Raw genomic sequence first — 24555 nt, forward strand, 5'->3', positions numbered from 1 at the left:
GACAGTGTCATTACTCATGGTCAGTCCACCACATGACTATTGCACTTAGCTTCGAAAACAGATAAAAACTATTCAGTTCATATTACCCAAGCTATTTTATAGTTTTTCGTGAGCTATGATCACGATTAGCAAATTTTTATGTTTGTTTAATGACTGAAGCAAAACTTGTGCAGAATTTAACATTTTTAATATTGTACTTTAAAAATAAGTGCAGTTGTTAGTCATAAGTGCATTTCTATTATGGAAGAATTCATAGCTAACTCGAATAACGGAATAGCTAAATTTGTGTAGTGAAAAGAAAAAAACACACACAAAAAAGAGGGAAAATTATACTCTCACAACAAAAACGTAATTTTTTTGATACATTTTATTCAACTTAGAGCGTGATTTATAGAATTAAAAAAATATGGCAACAAACATGGAAACGGATTAGTAACAAACTACAAAAAGAGGGCAAACTTATTCTAGTATTGCTTTTATGTTTTTTACTTACATACGTGCATTTTTTACATCTTTTGTTTGACCAAGTGGTGGTGAAAATAAAAACAACACAGTCATGTTCTTGGCTGAAAGAAAGGGTAAACTAATATTGTCTGTGCAATGAAAAGAAAATGTTGCCGGTTTCTTGCGAAGTATTGATGCATAAGTTGGTTAATGGTTCTATTAATTTAATAATGTAGACAGAAGAACTAGTGGTCTATCTGATATTTACAGGTTAACCTACATGAGACTACATTAATGTAGCCCACGGACATCACAGCTTGAATTATCTAACCTTGAAAAGAAAAAAATGGAAATATCGAAAAAGAGGCAAAAACATCAAACAGGAATACGTGATTAGTTCGTGGCATCAAGGGTCAGGATATCTACCCTTATAGGGGCAACAATACAGGGTGTACCATATAGAATTAATTCAAACCATGTCGAATTAGCGAAAGTTATCCGTTAGTGTTATATGATCATTTACATCACATCAATTGTTAAATTAATAGACTACCAAATAAACAAAGCAAAATATCTAAATAGTACTCTTTTTTTGTTTAATTGATGATTTTATTAAATTATTAATTAATTCAAAATAAATATTAGCACTCGGAACCGTACACTCTATATTTAATAAAAATAAAAATTGTACAATTCGTTGTGTACACAGTGTTCTGTTGTTTTAAGACATACGATACAAGACCGCGTCATACCGATGTCAAATTCATAAATCTCCAAACTCAGAGCATCTAATAAGCTAAGGAAACCAAAAAAACACACATTAATTAACATAGGTAGACCGGTTTTGTCACATTTTTGGTTTCATACTTGTTATAATTTATGACTTCCATAAATTCGAGTTGTGTCCGTTTTGCAAAAAATCTATTTTATTTTAGTTCAGCTTTCACCCTCGGCATCGAAAGAATCCGGAATTATTTTAGAACTATATTATTAAAGTTGATGGCGGCCGGTGAGTTCCTCTTGAGGACAGACGTTATTTTCATTGGCATTCGTTCATTTGTACAATATACATATTTAATGAGTATTTACATAAAAATATTCACAAACCCAAAAGGGGATTCTTTTTATTAAGATATATTTTTCATTACGGCTACACACCATTAAACCTTTACATGTTATTTTAAAGAAAGAAAAAATGTGCGGATTTCCATTATTTTTGAATTTTAAATTAAATGCGGATGAAATAGCGAGTTCACGTTTAGTTTAAAAGGACACTTCCATTTTAGAAAAAGATCGTAGCGGAGAATTAATTTTCTTTTTCTTGACTCTACTTAACATAAACTTATTTTCATAATTAGTAAATGAATGTGCATTTAACATGTTTTTTTTCAGATTTTATAAAATTTCCCTTTAACGAATCTTACAAAAATTACGATCATTTCAATCAACGCAAATAAAGGTATTTTTAGTTTCTACTACTATAATTACAAAAATGAAATTTTAATGTCAGCGTCTTAAATATGTATGCCTGTAGTTTAAAGATCGAATGCAGGCGAAGCATTACCCCTTCTTCTTTTTTTATTTTTTTATTGCTTAGATGTGTGGACGAGCTCACAGCCCACCTGGTGTTAAGTGGTTACTGGAGCCCATAGACATCTACAACGTAAATGCGCAACACACCTTGAGATATAGTTCTAAGGTCTCAGTATAGTCACAACGGCTGCCCCACCGTTCAAACCGAAACGCATTACTGCTTCACGGCAGAAATAGGCGGGGCGGTGGTACCTACCCGTGCGGACTCACAAGAGGTCCTACTACCAGTAAAAAGTAATCTTCTAATCAAAAGTGGTTACCATTGTCACCAACCTACCAGATATATCACAAGCCCTGTTAAATTGCTGACTATCGGATTGTAAGTAAAAAGCGCTAAGTACAATGGTATCAGGTTCGTAAGCTCAGCGCTAACTTTATTGGGCACGAACAGTTCAAAGAATTTTTGTTAGCGCAAGTTAGACACACACTTCGTTTCATAACTGAATAAGTCGATGTTAATACATACTAAATACATTACTAATTGATATGTGTATGTAGATGCTCTGAGGAATTGTTCGAGATGATACCGGCATCTCGTTTTTACCATCGCACCGCCCGCCACCGGAGTAGAGTTCATCCATACTACCTGGAGCCACTGCGGTCATCCACAGTGCGTTTCCAGAGGTCTTTTTTGCCACGTACCATCCGGCTATGGAATGAGCTCCCCTCCACGGTGTTTCCCGAGCGCGATCATGGGCGACGGTAACCACTCACCATCAGGTGGGCCGTATGCTCGTCTGCCTACAAGGGCAATAAAAAAAAGATTTATATGTATAGCAAAGCGGTAACGCCAGCCAGATGCCGAAAGTAAGGGGGAAAACTATTGCATTTATTTTTTACAAAATAAGATTCATATTGATCGATAGTCGTGGCTGGATCCCGTGGTATTAATAATAGTCATTGTTACTAACTAGTCGATCATCAAGCTGATCTGTTTCAAGGTCATAAATATGCGCATAGGTAGTTAATATTTGTTACAGAGAATATTATTTTTCACGCTAAATAATCTCACTTTTAATGATAAGTAAGTATGTAATTGATTAAATGATATGATCATTTAATTAAGCGGTAGGCAGCGGCTTGGCTGCGGTAGGCAGCGGGTTGGCTCTGTCCCTGGCATTGCTGAAGTCCATGGGCGACGGTAACCACTCACCATCAGGTGGGCCGTAAGCTCGTGTGCCCACAAGAGCAATAAAAAAAATTTCATAATATCATTTCGTGAAAAACACTTGACGCTGTATTTCCATTTAATCAAATAAACATAATTAACGTCACCTTTATTAATTCTAAAACAAGCACGAATCAATCAAACTGAGGTTTCGCACATGAACATACAAAGTGCAATAAAGTCATTGTCATAATAACCGAGTAAAGTCACGTTGAGTGAAAGTTGCGAACTCTAATCTACTCCTAGCTCTAAGTTGTGCTTGAAGTTCTTTGATAATGGCTACAATAGACTTGGTATGTTATCTTGTAAGGTCTACTTTATGTACTAAGTAAAGAACTTCTTATTTGTGGGCTCTGGGTAAACTTTGTTTAAATTATCGATCATTCACAGTCTTCCTGTAGAAGCTATTAGGAAAGCATTATCTTGTACAATTCGAAATAAAATTATTTTCTTCTGCAATAATCATTTCTTTCTCTTTTTTATTTAATAACATGTATTCCGAGCTCACGGCCCGTTTGCTTTAAAGAGGTCACCGTAGACAACATAAATGCCGGCACTCACTTTGAGATATGAATTCTGAGTCTCTTTTTCTACATTACTACATGTTTTCGTTCAACATCTATCTATATATATATAAATGAATTGCTGTTCGTTAGTCTCGCTAAAACTCGAGAACGGCTGGACCGATTTGGCTAATTTTGGTCTTGAATTTTTAGATGAAGTCCAGAGAAGGTTTAAAAGGTAGATAATCAAGAAAATGCTCGGAATTAAATAGAAATAACAATTTTGTTTTCCCTTTGATGTGGCCCCGTCGGACGGATTCCTTTTGTTTGTTTAAAGTTTATTTTATACAAAAGTTTAGATCTTTTAGTTATCGATTGAGGCACTACGAAGTCTGCCGGGTCAGCTAGTTTTATAATAAAATTAACGAAAAATTTCGATTAGAAGTAGTAGTAGACGAACATGATAATTACCGATGATGGTGTCTCTTATAGCCACGGAAAGACTGGTCCTAGCTATGATTTGTACTACATACTCTTTGTGAAGTGTTCTAAAAATGAGGTTGTTATCTCTTTTAATCAACGTACTTTATCGTACCCTTCATTGTAACTCAATAAATTTTCTCGATGTTACTTCGGTTCTAAAACATGTTCTTATTCAAAAGCGACTTCTCTGCGTGACCCTGGCATTATATATGTCCATGAGCAACTGAACTTATTCACCGTTCGGTGGGCATCAGACGTACTCAACAAATGTTCACGATTGACTTCCACGGTGAAGGAATAACATCGTGTAATAAAAATGAAAAACCCGCAAAATTATAGTTTGCATAATTACTGGTGGTAGGACCTCTTGTGAGTCCGCGCGGGTGGGTACCACCACTCTGCCCATTTTCTGCCGTGAAGCAGTAATGCGTTTCGGTTTGAAGGGTGGGGCAGCCGTTGTAACTATACTTGAGGTCTTAGAACTTATTCTCAAGGTGGGTGGCGCATTTACGTAGTGGATGTCTATGGGCTCCAGTAACCACTTAACATGGGCTGTGGGCTCGTCCGCCCATCTAAGCAATAAAAAAAAAAGGTCCATCGAAAAATCAATGACACTTGAATATATCTTCGAATCAATGTTATGACTAACTTATTTAAAGATAAATTTGTCTAGAAACTTATAACTATATATGAGACAATTCACTCTAACAATTAACTTAAAACTAAAAACCTTAAAAGATTACAATAATATAATATACCTGCAACCACCATTGCTGGCAGAAACAGTCAGCGAATGAAGTAGACGGATGAAGTAAACAAACAACTACTTCGCTGCTATTACACTGTTACAAATTGCGAAACTAATCTTACAGGATATCGCTCAGCACTCTGCACGAAATTCATTGAAACATATCCAGACCTTCACATCTATAATAACATATAAATCTATAGTGGTTTTTACGAATGTTCCGTTATAACTATTGAACCATGCATCCGATTGACTTGAAACTTGGTATCCATGTAGAAAATACATGTACTTAATGGATAGGCTAATATTTATATGAGTGTTGAACTCCCTAATAACAATTACAATAAATAATAATGCTAATTTTTAAATGTCCAGCGAAGCGGGCGAGTACGGCTAGTAATGTAATAAATATTCATACATCGCTTTACAAAAATCTGTAATAATCGACACCTGTTCCATAGTGCGACGATTCCTTAAATCCACTACTCAAACCCCTACTACAGTACATAACAACTCAGTTGGCGTAAGCCCGTGCTAAGTTCACATTTATCAGCATTAAAAGAGAGAAAAAAAAAATATCCATAACCCATAATAATAATAATAATAATATATAATGGAAGCGACTGACTTATATAAATATCTAGGTTATACACAACTAAAAGGACTAGACCATGTTAGAATCAAAAACACATTAACTGCAGAGTACAAAAAAAGACTAAACGCCATTTGTAAATCCCAACTATCTAGTAAACACCTTGTAAAGGCTTTAAATACTTACGCCATTCCCATATTAACCTATTCATTCGGAATTATAAAATGGACCAAAACGGATACAGAACAGTTAGAACGAACTACACGCACCACACTAACAAAACACAAAAAGTTACACCCTAAATCTGCCATAGAACGGCTAACAATTAAACGACAAAATGGAGGGAGAGGCCTTGTAGATATCCAGCACTTGTGGCAAAAACAAATCATTAGGCTAAAATCATTTTTTCACACAAAATCACAATCTAGTAAAATACATAATGCAATAGTTCTAAACGACAACAACTACACTCCACTAAACCTAAATGATCAAACAGATACACTGAACACCAACAGTAATAGCCCGCAAGAACAAAAAATTAAAGAATGGAAAAAGAAAGTGCTTCATGGTCGACATCCTCATGACCTAGAACAGTCACATATAAACACACTTGCATCTAATAAATGGCTTAAAGTCGGTAGTTTATTTCCAGAAACTGAAGGGTTTATGATAGCAATACAGGACCAAATTATTAACACAAAAAATTACAGAAAATACATAATGAAAGATCCTACAATAACAAACGATAGGTGTCGCAAATGTCATACACAATCAGAAACCATTCAACACATAACAGGAGCATGCACTACCCTCACACAAACAGACTATACACACAGACACAATCAGGTAGCAAATATTATTCATCAAAAACTTGCACTCAAATATGCACTCATACAAGACACAAACACTCCATATTACAAATATAATCCACAAACCATTCTAGAAAATACTACACACAAACTCTATTACGACCGCGCCATTCTCACTGATAAGACAATTCATTATAATAGACCAGACATAACTGTACAGGACAAAGTTAACAAAATCACTTACCTTATTGACATTGCTGTTCCTAACACACACAACATACAAAAAACAATAACTGAAAAAATAAGCAAGTACGCAGAACTCAAAGATGAAGTGAGCAGAATTTGGCGACAGGAAAAAGTATACATAGTACCCATAGTTCTCTCCACAACAGGCGTCATTCTCAACCATCTTCTCCAAAGCCTAAAACTATTAGACCTCAAAGAAACTCTCTACATAACTCTCCAAAAAGCCGCAATCTTGAATACATGTAGAATAGTCAGGAAATTCTTGCAGATAGACGAAAACGAAATTGCCCCTCATAATAACATACCGTCAACATAAATAATAATTTTCCTTACTACACGCTGCGTTCACTTGGTTTAGGCCCGTGGATGTGGTTCAGACTAGCCAAAGTGCTAAGAAAAGATTACCTTTCTGAAAAATAATAATAATAATATCCTAAATACATGCAGAATAGTGAGAAAGTTCATGCAGCTTGAAGAAAACCAAACTTACTACACGCAATAAAAACTAGCATAATTATTAACTCATAACTAATGTATATTACTTGGCCAAAAGCCCGTATATACAGTTCCACCGGCTCTGTCGACAGACTGAACTGAGAAAGGGGAAACATATGAAAATAATAATAATAATTCAATAACTAAAATATATTATTAAAAGGAGTCCCTTTAGGCATGGTTCCGAAGATACTGGCAGCGTTCCCCCATTGAATAGCTAGAATATTCGAAATCATTCGAATCGGACCGTGAGTCACATGCATCGAAACATAAAACTATCTGTACTCGCATCATTGAATAGTATGGTTATGAATGTGGCATAGCTGTGAATGTGCCACAATTTTGCTTGCATGTGCTCTGTTATTACACACTGGAACAGCTTGCATTTTACGGGTATTGTGTCAAAGCGTCGCACAGTGGGTCGATTCTATGATTTTAGTGACTTAGGGACCAACTTTGTTTTTTTATAAAAAAAATTATGTAGATAGATAGAGCTCGTTAATCTCAATAATAATTGTTTTGGGCAAAAATTACAAAAACTTTATAGTTTGGTCAGAAAAATGTGTTTTGTGATTTTTTTGTATGGAGCGGGTCACATTAAATTAAATTCCTGCTAAGTACCGCGAGGTCCCGCTTTGAAACTTTATTTTCCTTATACCTTGTCTAGTCTACTATCATTTGATGCTATGAACATGTGCATAAAGTTGCAACTCTGCCAAATAAATGGATCGAAAAAAATTAATAAATACATAGAATAAAAACCTTTATATTTTTTTTCGTAAGTGCTTTTAAGTTAAATTTGATATGGATTAGTAACTAAAAGCACGTAATGATACCCATAATTACATAATACCTAACAACAATACATTTAGTAGGTCTCTAATGAAGCAATCTCTCTAAATATTATATATTTTGTTTCACCTTTCGATCTTTGGGTCAGAAGACGAAAGAAGATTTTGTAAAATATCCTCATTAGTCGACGTCCTACTTCTCATTCTTGAATAACAACTCTCTGTATATTTCCGAAAATCTTTATTGGGAGCTTCCGCTGCCTCTTCCGAGAGTTTACCTATACGAATGGCACCAAAGTTCTTCATTATTGTATATCACTGCCATGTGCCAACAATTTATGAATACTGGAAGGTATACAATATAATACCAGGGATATAAATTAACATACAATACTGCAGTATATCTAAAAAATTCGGAAAAATTGGAAACGCGCTCTCCAGATGCAACAGAGTGAAGAATCACGTGAAACCTCTCTATTAAATCTTTACGTATTCCTTTATGCGGGCTGTTTCTTCTGCATCCCTGAAAAATCTTCTGGCAGTATTGCCATCATTGGTTGTTCTTACTCCTTGCTTGACAACATCTATAAGTAAACCGCATTCCTTTTTAAACGCTTGCTGTATAGCACTTTTTCTGGTTGTTATTTTTTCTTTGTCATCGCCCCTTGCAACTCCATTTCTTGAAGTCCAAACGATAAGACGTAAACAAAAAAAGTGTCATTTAAAAAATTATCTCACAGGAAACTACATACGATGAAAAAATTGTGAAGTAATAAAATTATATTTACCGATATGAAGTAAGCACTCCATGCATCTTATCCAGGTATGTAAAGATGGCATTCCATACTGGAATATTTCTTCATTATTTTCTCTTTGATAAGCAAGTCACTCCAAAAAACTCTGACGGTTTTGCTTTGCAAATATCACAGACAGCAGAAAATGTTTCTGACAAATATGAGGTTATTTTGCCGTCTATCATCATCATGTGCAATTGATGCTTAACTTCAACTTGTTTGATTTTTGATGGCTGAAGTCTTTCTATTTCTTCTGTTATGCTAGCTTTTATAATTGTCACTGTTGACTGCGTTTCTTTTGTAAATTTAAACATTATTTGACGGCAATAAAAAGTTGATGAGGGTAGGTCGTTTTCCCAAACAATTGTTCTATCAAATTTCTGAAGCCTTATAGGAACTAGACTGACCATGAAAATAGATAAATCATCAAACTCTGTTTCAGTTTTTTGTTTATAATTACTTTGACCTAGGGCTCTATCAAAGCCTATTTGCTTATAAGCAGTAGCTCTCTTGCAGAGTTCAAATCCGAAGTAATCACATCTAAAAGCCTATATAGCGCCAAGTTTAGTAATGCTTGCATTTTAATAGCAGCTCCTTCTTCAGTAATAATTACCTCGTCTTTCCCTGGATAACATTTGGTCTTTTCTTGCTTAATTTTATATTAAGAAGGGTATAAATCAGACCTATTTTCACTTGCTGCTTCTCTTAGGTTTATATACTGCCACTTAATTTAAGTGAAACTAATATTGCCTCATCGGGAGAATATGTACTACTTTTCACTTTACTTGTAATTAAATACTCCTTAACTTTTTCTAGATCTTCGGGGTGATTTGACAAGTGGTTCATTATTTCTCCTACATCTTCATTTCTAGTGTTTCTCAAACTAGCAATTCTAGTAGCTTTCATTTCATCCGGGGATAACGAAAGCGATTGGTAAATTTGTTCAATGCGTCTTCGTTTTTGCCTGGATCCCAATTCTTCAAAAGGTTTTCGAGGTGCAAAAATAGATGTCGAGGCTTCTGTAGTACATTTGAGGGTGGTACATTTTCAACATCTTCAGTATTAGAAATCTCGAGCCTTTCATGTGCAGTGTTGATAGCTTCAGGTATCATTCCTTCGGGCCAGTTTATTGCACATTCTAACCAATCACATTTTTTTCTTATAAACTGTGCTAACATGCGACTACTTCGTTTCCATATTGCACTTATATTTGAACAAAATTGCGTACAGAATTTTTAGAGCTCAACATTTTTCTCTTCGGTCACGTTTATTTGATTTTGTAGGAATTGAAAGAGTTTTTTATTATCAGACAGCGACTGTAGTTGCTCTCTTAAAATCTTAATTCTAAATTGTTAACAAAATTATCAATTATAACGGAAACAGCAAGATCACAACGACAATCACGAGATGTGAGTAGTAGTACGAATAAACGAACACTAGTTAGTATATAATAAGCATAGTCACTTTATACTTCCAGTGACAAACAAATGTTTACTATATTTTCTACTACCCAGTAATGGCTGCTTAAATAATTATCCTCATTAAATAATGTTAACTATCCTAATAATTAGAGAGATTGCTTAATTAGAGACCTACTAAATGTATTTTTGTTAGGTATTATGTAATTATGGGTATCATTACGTGCTTTTAGTTACTAATCCATATCAAATTTAACTTAAAAGCACTTACGAAAAAAAAAAAAGGTTTTTATTCTATGTATTTATTAATTTTTTTCGATCCTTTTATTTGGCAGAGTTGCAACTTTATGCACATTTTCATAGCATCAAATGATAGTAGACTAGGCAAGGTATAAGGAAAATAAAGTTTCAAAGCGGGACCTCGCGGTACTTAGCAGGAATTTAATTTAATGTGACCCGCTCCATACAAAAAAATCACAAAACACATTTTTCTGACCAAACTATAAAGTTTTTGTAATTTTTGCCCAAAACAATTATTATTGAGATTAACGAGCTCTATCTATCTACATAAAAAAAAATATAAAAAAACAAAGTTGGTCCCTAAGTCACTAAAATCACAGTATCGACCCACTGTGCGTCGTATTCAATTTCAAATGCCTGTGTGAAGTGCGAACAAGTCGTCAAATATTTGAGAGTAGTTTTTTTGAAATATCAAAGGTACCAAAGCTTTTTTTTATAAGCGGAGATTTACCAAATATAAATAGACATTTAATTTTTTTTCTTCAAAGAAATATTAAGAAAACGTTTTAAAGAATCATAAAAAGTTGAAATACCACTATTACCTACTTGTATCGTTTACAAGAATTTATTTTCGTCTGGTAGGCGCTGTTACAAGTTACTTTATTACAAAGTTTCGACATGGATTGAGATTACTTAGGAAGTTTGAGAATTTCCACGAAGGAACCTGAAATGAATTTAAAACTCCATTCTTTTACTCAATAATACTTATTTACAGGCTATTTCCTTACGCAATCAGATGAAAAATGATTTGTAGCAATTCATTTCTGGGAGCATTTGATTGTTTTGAGTAATACTTTTAAGAAACGACACCAATATTTCGTTCGTTTTTAGTAACAGATTCTTTACATTTTATATTGTGACGTCAAGCATGCTTAACATGTCGTGAATGAATCTTTGATATTTTTATCAAAAATCTCGAAAGTTCTTTTGAATGCATACTCAATGATTTAAAGCCGCGTTTAATATAAATCAACTTATGAAATCGTGTCCGTCATGTAAATTATCGAATAAAAACATATTTTCGTGTTGTAATATATGCAGACAAATATTGAGATAAGGACACATTTGGACAACGGAATCTTCCGCGAACCTAAATATCAAGTTATGCTAATTCTGTATTTACAAAATTTGTAAACATTAAGCTCAATCAATTACAATGAACGTCAAATACAAGATCTCAGCAAATATCTTGTTGCATTACAAAATATAATAAATGACAGCATTAATATGTAAATTATTGAGTTAATTAATTGAATTGAAGTTGTTGCTCAGTGTAGGTATAGAGAGAAAGTTGTATTCAATTGAGGGACTAATTTCAATACGCCTATTTTAAGCAGGTGTTTTTCTTAGTAACTTGTTTGATATTTTATATAATATTTACCTGTTATGTAAATATTTATTGGTAGATTATATTAATTATAGTTTACCCTAAGTATAGGAATGATCAATAAATTCCTTATTTGTTTGCCAAAATATTTAAGATTTTTAGAAAGTGAACTAATCAAGGACAAAACAGGGACATCTCTTCGGGGACGGCTTAATTAGCCGAGCAGCAAATAAGATAAATGAACTGTCAGTGCCGCTAATGTGCCCACTGGATGACTTTGGACACACGTGTACAAAGTTGAATGAACTTGTTTAGCAACAAGTTGACATATGCTTATCCGCAATGGAATTCGAAATGTTTAATGAATAGTCCTTATATTATATAAAAAAAAACAATATTTAATAATATGTCGATACAAATTATAGGAACAAAGAAACGATTACGTAAAATCTAAAATTTTCGACTTTTTGTAATGATTTTTTGGATTTAGAAGTTTTTAATGATGAACAAAAAAAAATGTTTATTTACCAACTAAATGAAAATAGCGATTTATTATTATTATCCATCAATCATTAAAACGTGACCTTTTTACATTTGAATTTGTGCAAACTACTAAGCACATACATATTAAGATCTCTGTTTTTATTACACCAACATGTGACTTTAAATACAATAAGAATTTAATTGTGTGACTATGAAGTAAGTAAATATTATTGTACTTATATTCGAAGGACTTTTTTTTGCACGTGTGCGATATATCAATATTTCGATGATGTTTTTCTAAAGTTAGTGTGCGGAATGTAAAATCATTTTCTTCTACTTCTCAGGCGCTTTTTTTAATATTGCTTAGATGGATGGACGAGCTCACAGCCCACCTGGTGTAAAGTGGTTACTGAAGCCCATAGACATCTACAACGTAAATGCGCCATCCATCTTGAGATATAAGTTCTAAGGTCTCAAGTATAGTTACAACGGCTGCCCCACCGTTCAAACCGAAACGCATTACTGCTTCACGGCAGAAGTAGGCAGGGCGGTGGTACCTACCCCCGCGGACTCACAAGAGGTCCTACCAGCAGTAAATTCATTGCTGAATAATACTTCATTGCTGAGGGTCGTGTCCCTGAAAGGCCTTCGCGGCTCTGTACCATCAGCTTCCATTTCGTTCAGTTTTTTATTTCTCTCAGGGCGGTCGTAACAGAGAGTCCAGTGAGCGCAGATGCTCTCACCAACAGTTTGGCAGCCGGATAGCGAGTATTTTCCCTTCTACCTTGGCAACCATAGCCAATTTTTCAGGGTTGTCTGGTGGCCGTATCTACAACGTAAATGCCGCTACCCGCATTAAAACATGAGTTCTAAGGTCTCACTTTTTTAACAGTACAACTACTGCCTCGCCCTTCAAACCGAAACGCATTCCTGTTTCACGGCAGAAATAGGCAGGGTAAAGGTATCTACCTACCTGGACCTACACGATGACCTGGGCCTACGGTCAATCCGGAAACACACGAAGTCAGCGTCGGAACGCTATTTCGATAAGGCTATGCGTCATGATGATTGCCTTATCGTTGCCGCCGCTGACTACTCCCTGGATCCTTCTCACGCAGGTGACGCCCTAGATACGTTCTTACGGATCCATCAGTACCAACAACCCCGGCATTCGACGCCTTTAGCTCTAACACTAGGAGTAGCCTAGTAGTACCGTACTCGTCGAGCTCGGGAAAGAGCTTAACGGGCAAAATAAACTAAACATCAGCCCGCTGAGTTTCTCGGCGGATCTTCTCAGCGGGTCGCGATTTCGATCCGGTAGTAGATTCATTCGCGAAGCAGCTAGTCTTAAGTGTTAGGTCTCCTTTGGAGGCGCTCTGGTAGATGTACATATTTCATTGAACATTTCGTACCTACCAGCGGGATTCGAACAGCGGTGCATCGCTACATACAAATGCACCGGACGTCTTATCCTTTAGGCCACGACGACTTCAAAAATACAGTAATATTTTATGAACATATCACTGTTCTACAATATAGATTTTTTCGTAGTTTACGCATCAAAAAGTAGGTGAGTACTAGGAAATTATTACTAATATTATTTAAAAGAGCCAAAAATGATCCGTTAGCTGTCCATTTATTGTGGCGGTCACGTATGCGGCGCGACGTCTGCCCCGACCGTGTGTACACTGCACAGGTCACGTCACGTGATTATGACGAATGTTTAGCTATCTCAGCAGCTACAACCGTTACGTTTAAACGTGTTGGTACAATCTAATAACATCCTTTTGCTATCAATTAATCAATTGGTATTGGATTTTTTTCTTTACCGTACCGGCTTTTTGCACTATTAACCTAGTTTACCAAAATAGTTTTTGTAAACTTCGTAGTTAGATTTCTTTGGCATAACGCTAAATTCCCCCCTCCCCCCATCTTAGGTAGAAAGCGAAGATATTTTTGAATTATAGAATGTTAAGGAGCTATTTAAACCCCTAAAACATTCTTTATTGGTGCTCCACTTGTATTGGTCTTATCGTGATGTTATTGATGAGTAAAGGTTGAATTTTGTTTTTAAATTTTATTTCTAAGTTTTTAAAAAATTGTCATATGAATCAGTCGGTAACTTATCCGAGAAATAGGTGATCGACGCGCCTGGTAGTTACCCTTCTTGGTCTTGACGCAGACACTCCGGGTCTCAGGAAAACAAAAAATCGCTAATCCTGATTATCCTAGTAAGGATAACGGATCAACCTGTTTAAAATATTGAATTGTCATCGGTCGTTAATAAGTATGCCAAATTTCGAGTTAATCCGACGTTTTGAAGGGGGTCAAAATCGTGCTTATAGATTCCGTTACATACTAACATACGTATAAAGCTAATAAAGGCGTATTAAGAAGGTGAAACATACGAATACATATTATGTGTTTTGAAGTAAGCTCTAACTAGAATCGAGGAGAATCAATATAAATTTCCATATACTTATATAACTATAATAATAGTTACGTATTTCTCTGAAGTAGACGTTATGAGCGGGGTTATAATCAAGCTACTTATTGCTAGTACAGCATGTAATTCTGACTCATTTATTGCCTTGATGGTTATAAAACAGCACTTGAAAGTAAAATGTAACAGAACGTTATAAATAAAAATAATAATTGTGAAAGTGAAAAATACGAATGAACACATTTGTATTTAGAACTAAACTATTATTAGAACCGAGTTGAATCAAAATAGATTTGTTCGCGTGTTGAAGTAACTTTGTGGACGATGCAATTCACGTCTCGACAGGTGACGAGAACGGAACGTTATTCCACTTTCCTCCGTTGTTGGTCGCTTCATCGTTACATTCATACGACGTTTTTGTTCGTTTTCGCTTCTGACAGCCACTGTTTTTATGTCACATATGTTTTTCTTCACGGCTACCTATAGTTCGGGAATTTTGCTTTGACATGACGTCTATTCGCATTAAAAGTGCACAATTTCCAAAAATATTCGAAATTGAGTTAGTATGCGGAATCATTTGGTATTATCACCAGTAAATTTTCTCATAAATGCTGTCAAAAGAGCGTAGTTTATTTAGTTTTAGGTTTTTTTAGTTTACCTATGTTTTGACGACTATTAACAAAATTAACACTTAAAAGACAGTAATGACATAATGACAGATTAAGAATAAAGACATAATGTAATTAGTAAAAAATAATAAATAAATGTTGCAAAGATGATTAATATTTAAAATACCACATGTTAAACCTTTAAAACACTCTCCTGTAAAATTAGTAAGTTTTGAGATTGTATAGTTTTAATGCGAGAAGACGATGTATTAGCTTGGGTGTGGCACAATTGAAAGTCTTGTTTGTTTCCGAATCAGGAATTTGGTGATCGGTTTTAGAGTAGGTATTTAAAAGAAAAACATTCTAGTGAGAGGACGCTCCGATAAGATTTCAAGAAGGAAACGAGTTATTAGTTTCCGAATCGGGAATTTAGTGTTCAGTTTCCGAATACAAAAAGGACATTTGATACAAATCTCTTACGGAGAACAATTTCATAAGAATCCCGAAATCAAACCTGAATTAAAAATAAGATTATTCTTCAGCAGAGAAGTTAAAGAGAACTTGTCGGTAGGCGGTGCCTTGGCTATACAATTTCCATTAGTGACGATTACCACAAGACATGCACCATTTCATCTGCTATCATTTGCCAGTCCGTAATTAAATAAATGAATACGAAATTTCTGATACTGTAACCAAGTAATGAGGCCGGACGTTGTGTTGTTTGTTACAGACGAAAAGTTTCTTTCACAAGTGATCAATTAAAAGGCAAATAATCGACATTTTTTCGGATGATCCATTCGAAGTGATGGTTATCTTTTAGGCTTTTAACAAGATGTGTGGCGCATTTACGCTGTAGAAGTCTATGGGCTCCAGTAACCACTTAACACCAGGTGGGCTGTGAGCTCGTCCACACATCTAAGCAATAAAAAAAAAAGGCTATAGAAAAAATTTAATTATATAAAATGTATGTCTGTTAGTTATGTGTTACATTTGTTATTTTACTAACATAGATTATAAGTAATTGTTACTAACAAAATGTTATGGTTTTAAAAAAAAACTGAAATAAAGTATAAATAAATAAATAATAAATAAAGTGAATCAAAAAGGTTGTACTCATCTCTATATATAAAAATGAATTGCTGTTCGTTAGTCTCGCTAAAACTCGAGAACGGCTGGACCGATTTGGCTAATTTTGGTCTTGAATTATTTGTTGAAGTCTAGAGAAGGTTTAAAAGGTAGATAAACATGAAAATGCTCGGAAATAAATAAAAATAAGATTATTTTTTTTCGTTTTTTTTTTTGTTTTATTAAGTCTTTTATTTATGGATGGAGGCACTACGAAGTCTGCCGGGTCAGCTAGTAATTATATAAATTGAACTTCTTAACGTCGCGTTTATAGCAATACGGCAAAAGTAGTCGATTTTTTTTCTAAATTAAACGATTGTCTTAAACTTGTAAAGTGATGCTAATGTAAACAAGATCAATTCTCCAACTTAGTGTACATCGCCAACACTATTAATGACGGTAATAATTTTGAAGCAACACGATTCGATGCATAAAATAGGATACTATAGTGTGACATCAAACAAACATTACCTGATGCCGTTTGCACAGCCCACATACAGCGTTAAGCGGCTTTTTGGGCATAGCACTTAGCAACTGCGCAAAACCACTCGGGTATAACGCTTGTGGTCATCCATGGGAGGAAAATAAATGACAGCGAAGCGAAAGTTTCTTTGGGGTGGAGTGATGTTTACATTAATTTGTGTTATTTTTGGGATGGACATAATGCGGGCGAGCTGAGATGTACTAATATTCGTTTAATTTATACGTCCTTTAAAATCCGTGTTTTGATTTTTTCTGCTTAGATAGATTTAAGGTAAATCTATATATAAATAGGTGAAGCAAAAACTTTGTATCCATTTTTAAGAAAATTGCGCGGACGGAGGAGTATGAAATTTTCCACACTTATAGAGAATATAGAGAAGAAGTGCACAATGCTAATATTTTTTTTAAAATAATGCTTAAAAGATACATTAAATCAATAAAGAAAACATTACACACACTGCATACCATGTATTTGACGCACACACGCATGCATACTATTTATTGTCAAACTTTTGTTCTTAACGTCTGTTGTCAAATTGAGAATAGAATATATTTTTACGTTTTTTTAAAAAAAAATTATATAATGTTATAGTGTTGTCTTGGTGAAATTTGTGATTATAGAAGTATAAAATACAATCATAATAGTGTACAAACTTACAATTCTAATTAATTATAGTCGAATTTCAACTACTGCGGGACCTCTAGTTCTAAGGTAATTTACCTTTTTCATCATTTAAACTATTTTGTAACGTGCAGAAATTGTGTTGGAACCACATATCCGGTACTATGCCGATGCAATTGAGACTTAATACTTGCGAAGAAAATAAACTTCAATCGAACATATTAAAAAAAAAATTGTAAATTGAATGAAAGATCATATCCATGAAAATGCATTAATAAGATGAAAGTATTAAACCAATAAGTCAGCACTAATGACGTGGAAGCGAGTATTCCGTTTTTGTGATAAAGCATTACACATTATAATAAATCGGACTAGATTAATGAATATATTGTTCTATTATGTCTCATTCATTTATTCGTACTATAGTGTTTTTATTATCAGAGCACGCTATAAACAAGAATATCTTTCTTTTACTAGGCAATCTTGGAAACCGTATGAATTCGAACAATTAATTTGCTTTTTCTTTTGTGATTTTTCTTAGTTAAGAAAATCGAGTTCTGTTTTGTCATTCTGCTCTTCTGCTTTATCTTTACATACTGTGTAATTCTTGTCTTGTTACTTAATTTTATTAAGTATTACGCTCACATTTGTATTACCTACCTATTCAAAATAAATACTACAGAATTACTTGATATATTTTTATTTATAAACCAGTTTACATGAGTTCAACCTTGTGTAAGTCATCGAAAAAGACATGCAAAAATAGCTTTATCCGGTATAACAATTAACTTGAACAGAATTACGGGCAAGAGCCACAAATATCTGCTTCCAATTTTCGTATAATATGTGTAGCTAGAATATAGATATTAACTAAACACGCACAATCAGTAGTTAGTAGTGAACTGTAATTTACGATTCTCCGTCATTAGCGATATTGTGCTGTACGATACCATAATGCCACGACTCCTCGATGCAAAGCATTACCGACATCAATAAACACTCGCGCAACGAACCATTCTTTTGTATAATCATTCAATATTGACGGGACATTGATAAATTACGAATGTACTCTCGAAAATTTTATTCGAGAATTCCTTATGTAACGTTTTCGTTAATAATTACATATTTTTTTTGTTGATTCTACTAATAAACTGTTTTCATTTTTGCCACAGGCTAAATACTTTATTCTATTTCTAGAAAGCAAATAATTTATTTTTAATTTGAATTTTTTTTCGAAGAGTCCCCTAAGCATTAATATATTTATGAATATGTAGGTACTCAATCATCTTGGTCTTTTTATATTTTATCGTTTACATATAAGACTAATATATTCATAACAGCTCTCGAAATCACATTTCCCAAAAAAGAATCTGTCCCTTGACGTTTCCAGAAGGCATCCTTTGACACTGCTACATAATTCATGTATCTATTTGAATTCCACTAGGCCGGTGTCAAGTGCGCTTACCCACAATTTGCTTGACGAGAAGCAAATATTGACCCTCGTTGTTCACTTCCCGACCTTTTATGTTAGCCTTATTTGAGAGGCCTACCTAAACAAAACTGTTCATTTGGCGTGCAATCGGCTCGAAAACAAATCTTGTTTTTACGTTTTTTTGACGGCCGCGCTGCTTTACTACTCTGTAGTGCTATCCCACACTATATTTTACTTTAAAATTTACAGCTTGTACTGTGAAATTAGTCTATTAATATTTTACGATCAATTGATTGCTACCAGAAGGTTCTTGGTTACTTTGGTCACATTGCTCGGCGGCCACCAGACAACCTTGAAAAGTTGACTGTGGTGGGCAAGGTAGAAGGGAAAAGACCCGCCGGCCGGCCACCAAACCGTTGGTCAGATCAGATTACTGCGCTCACTGGACTGTCTGTTGCGACCGCCCTGAGAGAAGCCGAAAACCGAAGGAAATGGAAGCTGATGGTACAAAGAGCCACGAAAAGCTTTCAGGGACACGACCCTCTGCAATGAAGTATGCAACTAAGAAGAAGAAGAAGAAGATGAATTTTAAATAAATAATGAAAGACTTATTCAGAGATGCACAATAATGAACGATAAAATATTTTCTTGTATTTAATTTAGGTAACATGCCATTCAACATAAAAATATCCTGCTAAAAGAAGGTCGAGTAAGCTCGTTTTCATTTTGAAACTGACGGCTACATTTCGCTCTAAACGACAACATTTAACTATCATAGAGCTCCAGGCTATATTTCAACGTTTGAATGCGATGCACCGGCTTCGCGACTGTCGTTTGCTGCACAAATATTTACTACTTTGCGCCAATGCGCGCTAAAATATGCAACGATTTCAACAATTCATCCATTCGAATATATTTCTATTATAATAAAATTGCTTAACTGACCATAAAACGACCGCACGAGACCACACATTTGCATGTACAACTATTGTTTCATGATATGATTGCACCATTGTAAAGATTATTTTAAAACTTCAACAATGTTTGCATTTAAATTAGTACATGTAAAAGATGCATACGTGAACACAAAGTTAGGTCAGGCATCTTCTCGTATCAAAATCCATATAACTTCTTTGTTTCGGGAACAACGAACAACAAAGTTTGACTTAGTCTGTCACCTGAGATTTGTTCTGTTTCCTTTTGTTTCCACACAACTTCGGCATTATGTGATCTAGTGCTAAGCTCACATTAATTTGATCTAGTTCTTTTTACGTTACATTTCAATTATCTCTATCTATCTGGATATAAAGAACTAAATGTTTTTTTTTATTATTTCGCAATTTATTTTGTAATTCATTGAAATAGTCATGAATAAACTGATTGAAAAGAGAAAGAGGCGAGAAAGCAGGGGATTAAGGCTTAGTTAATGAGTTTATGTATTTGAGTTTTAAAACGCCTCATCATTGGGTGAGGCCGACGGAACCCATATAATCCTGATAAACATGTAGACAGAAGTGTCCGGCAAGTTGATGCGTCACGCAATACCCGAATGATTGATGAAGGGACATTCGCGTTCACGAATCTTGTGACTATTTCATGTAAAGTTTCCCTTGATTTTTCGACAAAATGGTCTTTTAAGATTACTCTTTACGTCATAGATGCCCATTAGTAACTCTTTTTTTTATTGCTTAGATGGGTGGACGAGCTCACAGCCCACCTGATGTTAAGTGGTTACTGGAGCCCATAGACATCTACAACGTAAATGCGCCACCCACCTTGAGATATTAGTTCTAAGATCTCAGTAATAGTTACAACGGCTGCCCTAGCCTTTTTTTATTTTTTTTATTGCTTAGATGGATGGACGAGCTCACAGTCCACCTGGTGTTAAGTGGTTACTGGAGCCCATAGACATCTACAACGTAAATGCGCCACCCACCTCGAGATATAAGTTCTAAGATCTCAGTATAGTTACAACGGCTACCCCACCTTTCGAACCGAAACGCATTACGGCTTCACGGCGGAAAATAGGCGGGGTGGTGGTACCTACCCGTGCGGACTCCCAAGAGGTCCTACCACCAGTGATTACGCAAATTATAATTTTGCGGGTTTGATTTTTATTACACGATGTTATTCCTTCACCGTGGAAGTCAATCGTGAACATTTGTTGAGTACGTATTTCATTAGAAAAATTGGTACCCGCCTGCGGGATTCGAACACCTGTGCATCGCTACATACGAATGCACCGGACGTCTTATCCTTTAGGCCACAACGACTTCAGACCGAAACGCATTACTGCTTCACGGCAGAAATAGGCAGGGCGGTGATACCTACCCGCGCGGACTCACAGTAGGTCTTACCAACAGTAAAAATTGATATTCTTATTCTGCAAAACTCATGATATTCTTATTCTGCAAAAACTCAGGTATAAAGTTTAAAAAAAAAATTATAGCATACATTTTGCGGCGACATTATTAATAGCAATAAATTGTCGAAAAACATGCTTTTATAGAATTCACTAAATTTCATACAGTCTGTTAAAAAGTCTACCTTTTTTTCAAAACGTCGCAGAAAACAGGTTCGTGATCGTTTCGTTTTTCTAATCTAAAACGCGAGCACAAAAAGTACGATTTAAGTAATAAAATTTTACGTGATGAGTACAAAAAGTCAGTCGCCCGTAATCGAAATTTTCGATTCACATCAAAAAACCAGACGAGCAGTCGCATCTGTCAGACCGTGCCGATAAAATGATTGATGACCAAGTGCTTTTGAATACTCGCATAATTGTAATTAGCTAGTTGCACGAATCGAAAGAGATTTTGGGTTTACTAGCCATTTTAACAATAACGAATTGTCGTTAAGATCATAATTTGAACACTTCAATAATTTTTAGTTTTCTCTTTCAAAGGAAAAACCTGGCAAGCGTAATAGGGATTAATCACGGCTAAAATCCAAATTCAATATTAAGTTTAATAAGTTAAAGTCGTCGTGGCCTAAAGGATAAGACGCCCGGTGCATACGTGTCAAGTGATGCAACTGTACGCTTTTTTACAATGAAATCATTTATTCTTACACAATTTTTTAAATTCAAATTTATTAATATTTATTTTCTATTATTTAGTAGAATTTTATATAAAAGCGTATTTTGTTAGTTTTTTTAAACTATTATTTTTCATTTTTTAGATGAATTTCAATTTTTTCAAATTTTTTTTTTAATATTGAATTGTCATCGATCCTTAATAAGTAGCTATACCAAATTTCGAGTTAATCCGACGTTTTGAAGGGGGTCAAAATCATGTTCAAAGATTCCGTTACATACGTCTGAAGCTAATAAAAGCGTATTAAAAATATATAAACAATGTATAAAAAAAAGTTTGTTTGTTAAATTTTAACCGTAAATATATACATACATAATAATATATTAACAAGACACTTCGGAAAGTTTAACATAAAATGTAGATGGGACTCATAAATTGTTTAAAATAAATAGGTGATGCGTAATGTGCTATGTCTGGAAACTTGGTTGAGTCCTTAGAAGAACTTTGGCATAGCCCTTAACTCGTACCAAGACCTCTTAATTACTTGGTATAACGTCAGTCTGAATTAAGCAGCTTACGACGTAGAGTTATGTTTAAATCATATTATTAGCGTATCAATCATAATTTAAAATAAATTTAGGTGGACTTGTACAATTGAAACTTTTTCCCAAATTTGAAAATTTTGTCAAATACTTACAGTATTGGGTAGATTATTACGAGCAAACAGACTAATTTAAAATTTTATTTTTGACTAGCGACCCGGTTGCGCTTCGCTTCGGAAAATTAGATTTTGTTATTGATAGCTGAGTCCCGCGGTTATTGTCGTACCGCGGGTGACGCCGCGGGGCGAAGCTAGTCTAAAAAAAGTTGCCTAAGTTACTCCTTATATCATCAGCTACTTAATAGTGAAAGTCTCGTCAAAATCGGTCTTGCCGTTCCAGAGATTAGCCGGAACAAACAGAAAGGCAGACAGACAAAAATTGTTAAAAATGTTATTTTGGTGTATGTACCGTATATATATGTATTCATATGCATGTAGTAAAAACCGGTATTTCAATATTACAAACAGACACTCCAATTTTATTTATATGTATAGATAAAAAAAAATATGTTTCTTTATTTTGTCCTTATCCTCCTTTTGATATAGTGTTTTTATATCTCTTGCAGGCAGACGAGCATACGGTTCCCCTGATGGTGAGTGCTTACTGTCGTCCATGAACATCACCAGTGCTGAGGTAGAGAGCCAAGCCTCTGCCTACGGAGCAGAGCCAGGCCGCTGCCTGGCCTATGTAGGCAGACAAGCATGCTGCCGACTTAATAGTAATTGGTTACTGTCAGTCATGGACGTCAGCTATATTAGCAAGCTGCTATCCACCGGTAATCACTATCCTCGAGCCTAATTTGATGAAGCACTTGTTATAACGCTCGGGAAACACTGCAGAGGGAAATTCATTCCAAAACCGGGTAATACGTGGCAAAGGGCGACCCAGAGATAAGGGCGGTACTCCACGCGAGGCGTTGTGGCCTACAGGATGAAATGCGCGGTATATCCGTACCGTGCGATGTGACTATGCCGGTGTTCAAATCCCTCTGATATCAATATGCGAAATGAAATCAATATCAAATTTATGTTCACGAATGACTTACTTCCACGTTAAATGTATTACCATACAAAGCTATTCATTTGTGTATTATATCTTAGATATTAGATAATATAAGCAATACTTTCGTTATGATGAGAACGTTTTTTTTATTACTTAGATGGGTGGACGAGGTCACAGCCCACCTGGTGTTAAGTGGTTACTGGAGCCCATAGACATTTACGACGTAAATGCGCCACCCACCTTGAGATATCAGTTCTAAGGTCTAAGTATAGTTACAACGGCTGCCCCACCCTTCAAACTGAAACGCATTACTGCTTCCCGGCAGAAATAGGCGGGGTGGTGGTACCTACCCGCGCGGATTCACAAGAAGTCCTACCACCAGTAAAACGTGTAAAAAAACGGCAAAGGAGTAAGTAAAATTCCTTCTGGAAATAATATACAGTCAGCATACATACGTATTCGAGTTCCAAAAAACGGGAAGGCAGGTGCATACTAACAATGCACAATAGTTCTGTGTTGATTGTGCAGAAAATTGCGCGCAGTGGAAAATTCATGCTCGGAATTTGCGTCTTTTGATGAAGTTTTTGTTCAGCAACGCTGACATGCATTATAATTCAGTCGTTAATCGTGTTGTGTTTTCGTATTTATAATCGATATTATACAAAAGGCGTAAATAAAGATATCTTTATACTTATATAATACAAAAATGAATTGCTGTTCGTTAGTCTCGCTAAAACTCGAGAACAGCTGGACCGATTTGGCTAATTTTGGTCTTGAATTATTTGTGGAAGTCCAGAAAACGTTTAAAAGTTAAATAAATATGAAAATGCTCGGAATTAAATAAAACTAACAATTTTCCGTCCGATGGGGGATCACACATCAAAGGTTTTCCTTTTGTTTGTTTTAAGTTTATTTTATACAAAAGCTTAGGTCTTTTATTTATGGATTGAGGCACTACGAAGTCTGCCGGGTCAGCTAGTAAATAATAAATAAACATTCTGTAATACAC

The 24555-nt window shown here is 35.0% G+C and overlaps 1 protein-coding gene across 1 annotated transcript in view; it reads right to left on the reverse strand.

Annotated features, from left to right (window-relative positions):
* Positions 1-24555, reverse strand: part of LOC114241341 (lachesin) — a 120425-nt gene that overhangs the window by 77509 nt on the left and 18361 nt on the right. The gene's annotated exons all lie outside the window — the stretch shown is intronic.

Source organism: Bombyx mandarina, chromosome 06 (assembly GCF_030267445.1).
Source record: "Bombyx mandarina strain Sakado chromosome 06, ASM3026744v2".
Taxonomy (NCBI): domain Eukaryota; kingdom Metazoa; phylum Arthropoda; class Insecta; order Lepidoptera; family Bombycidae; genus Bombyx; species Bombyx mandarina.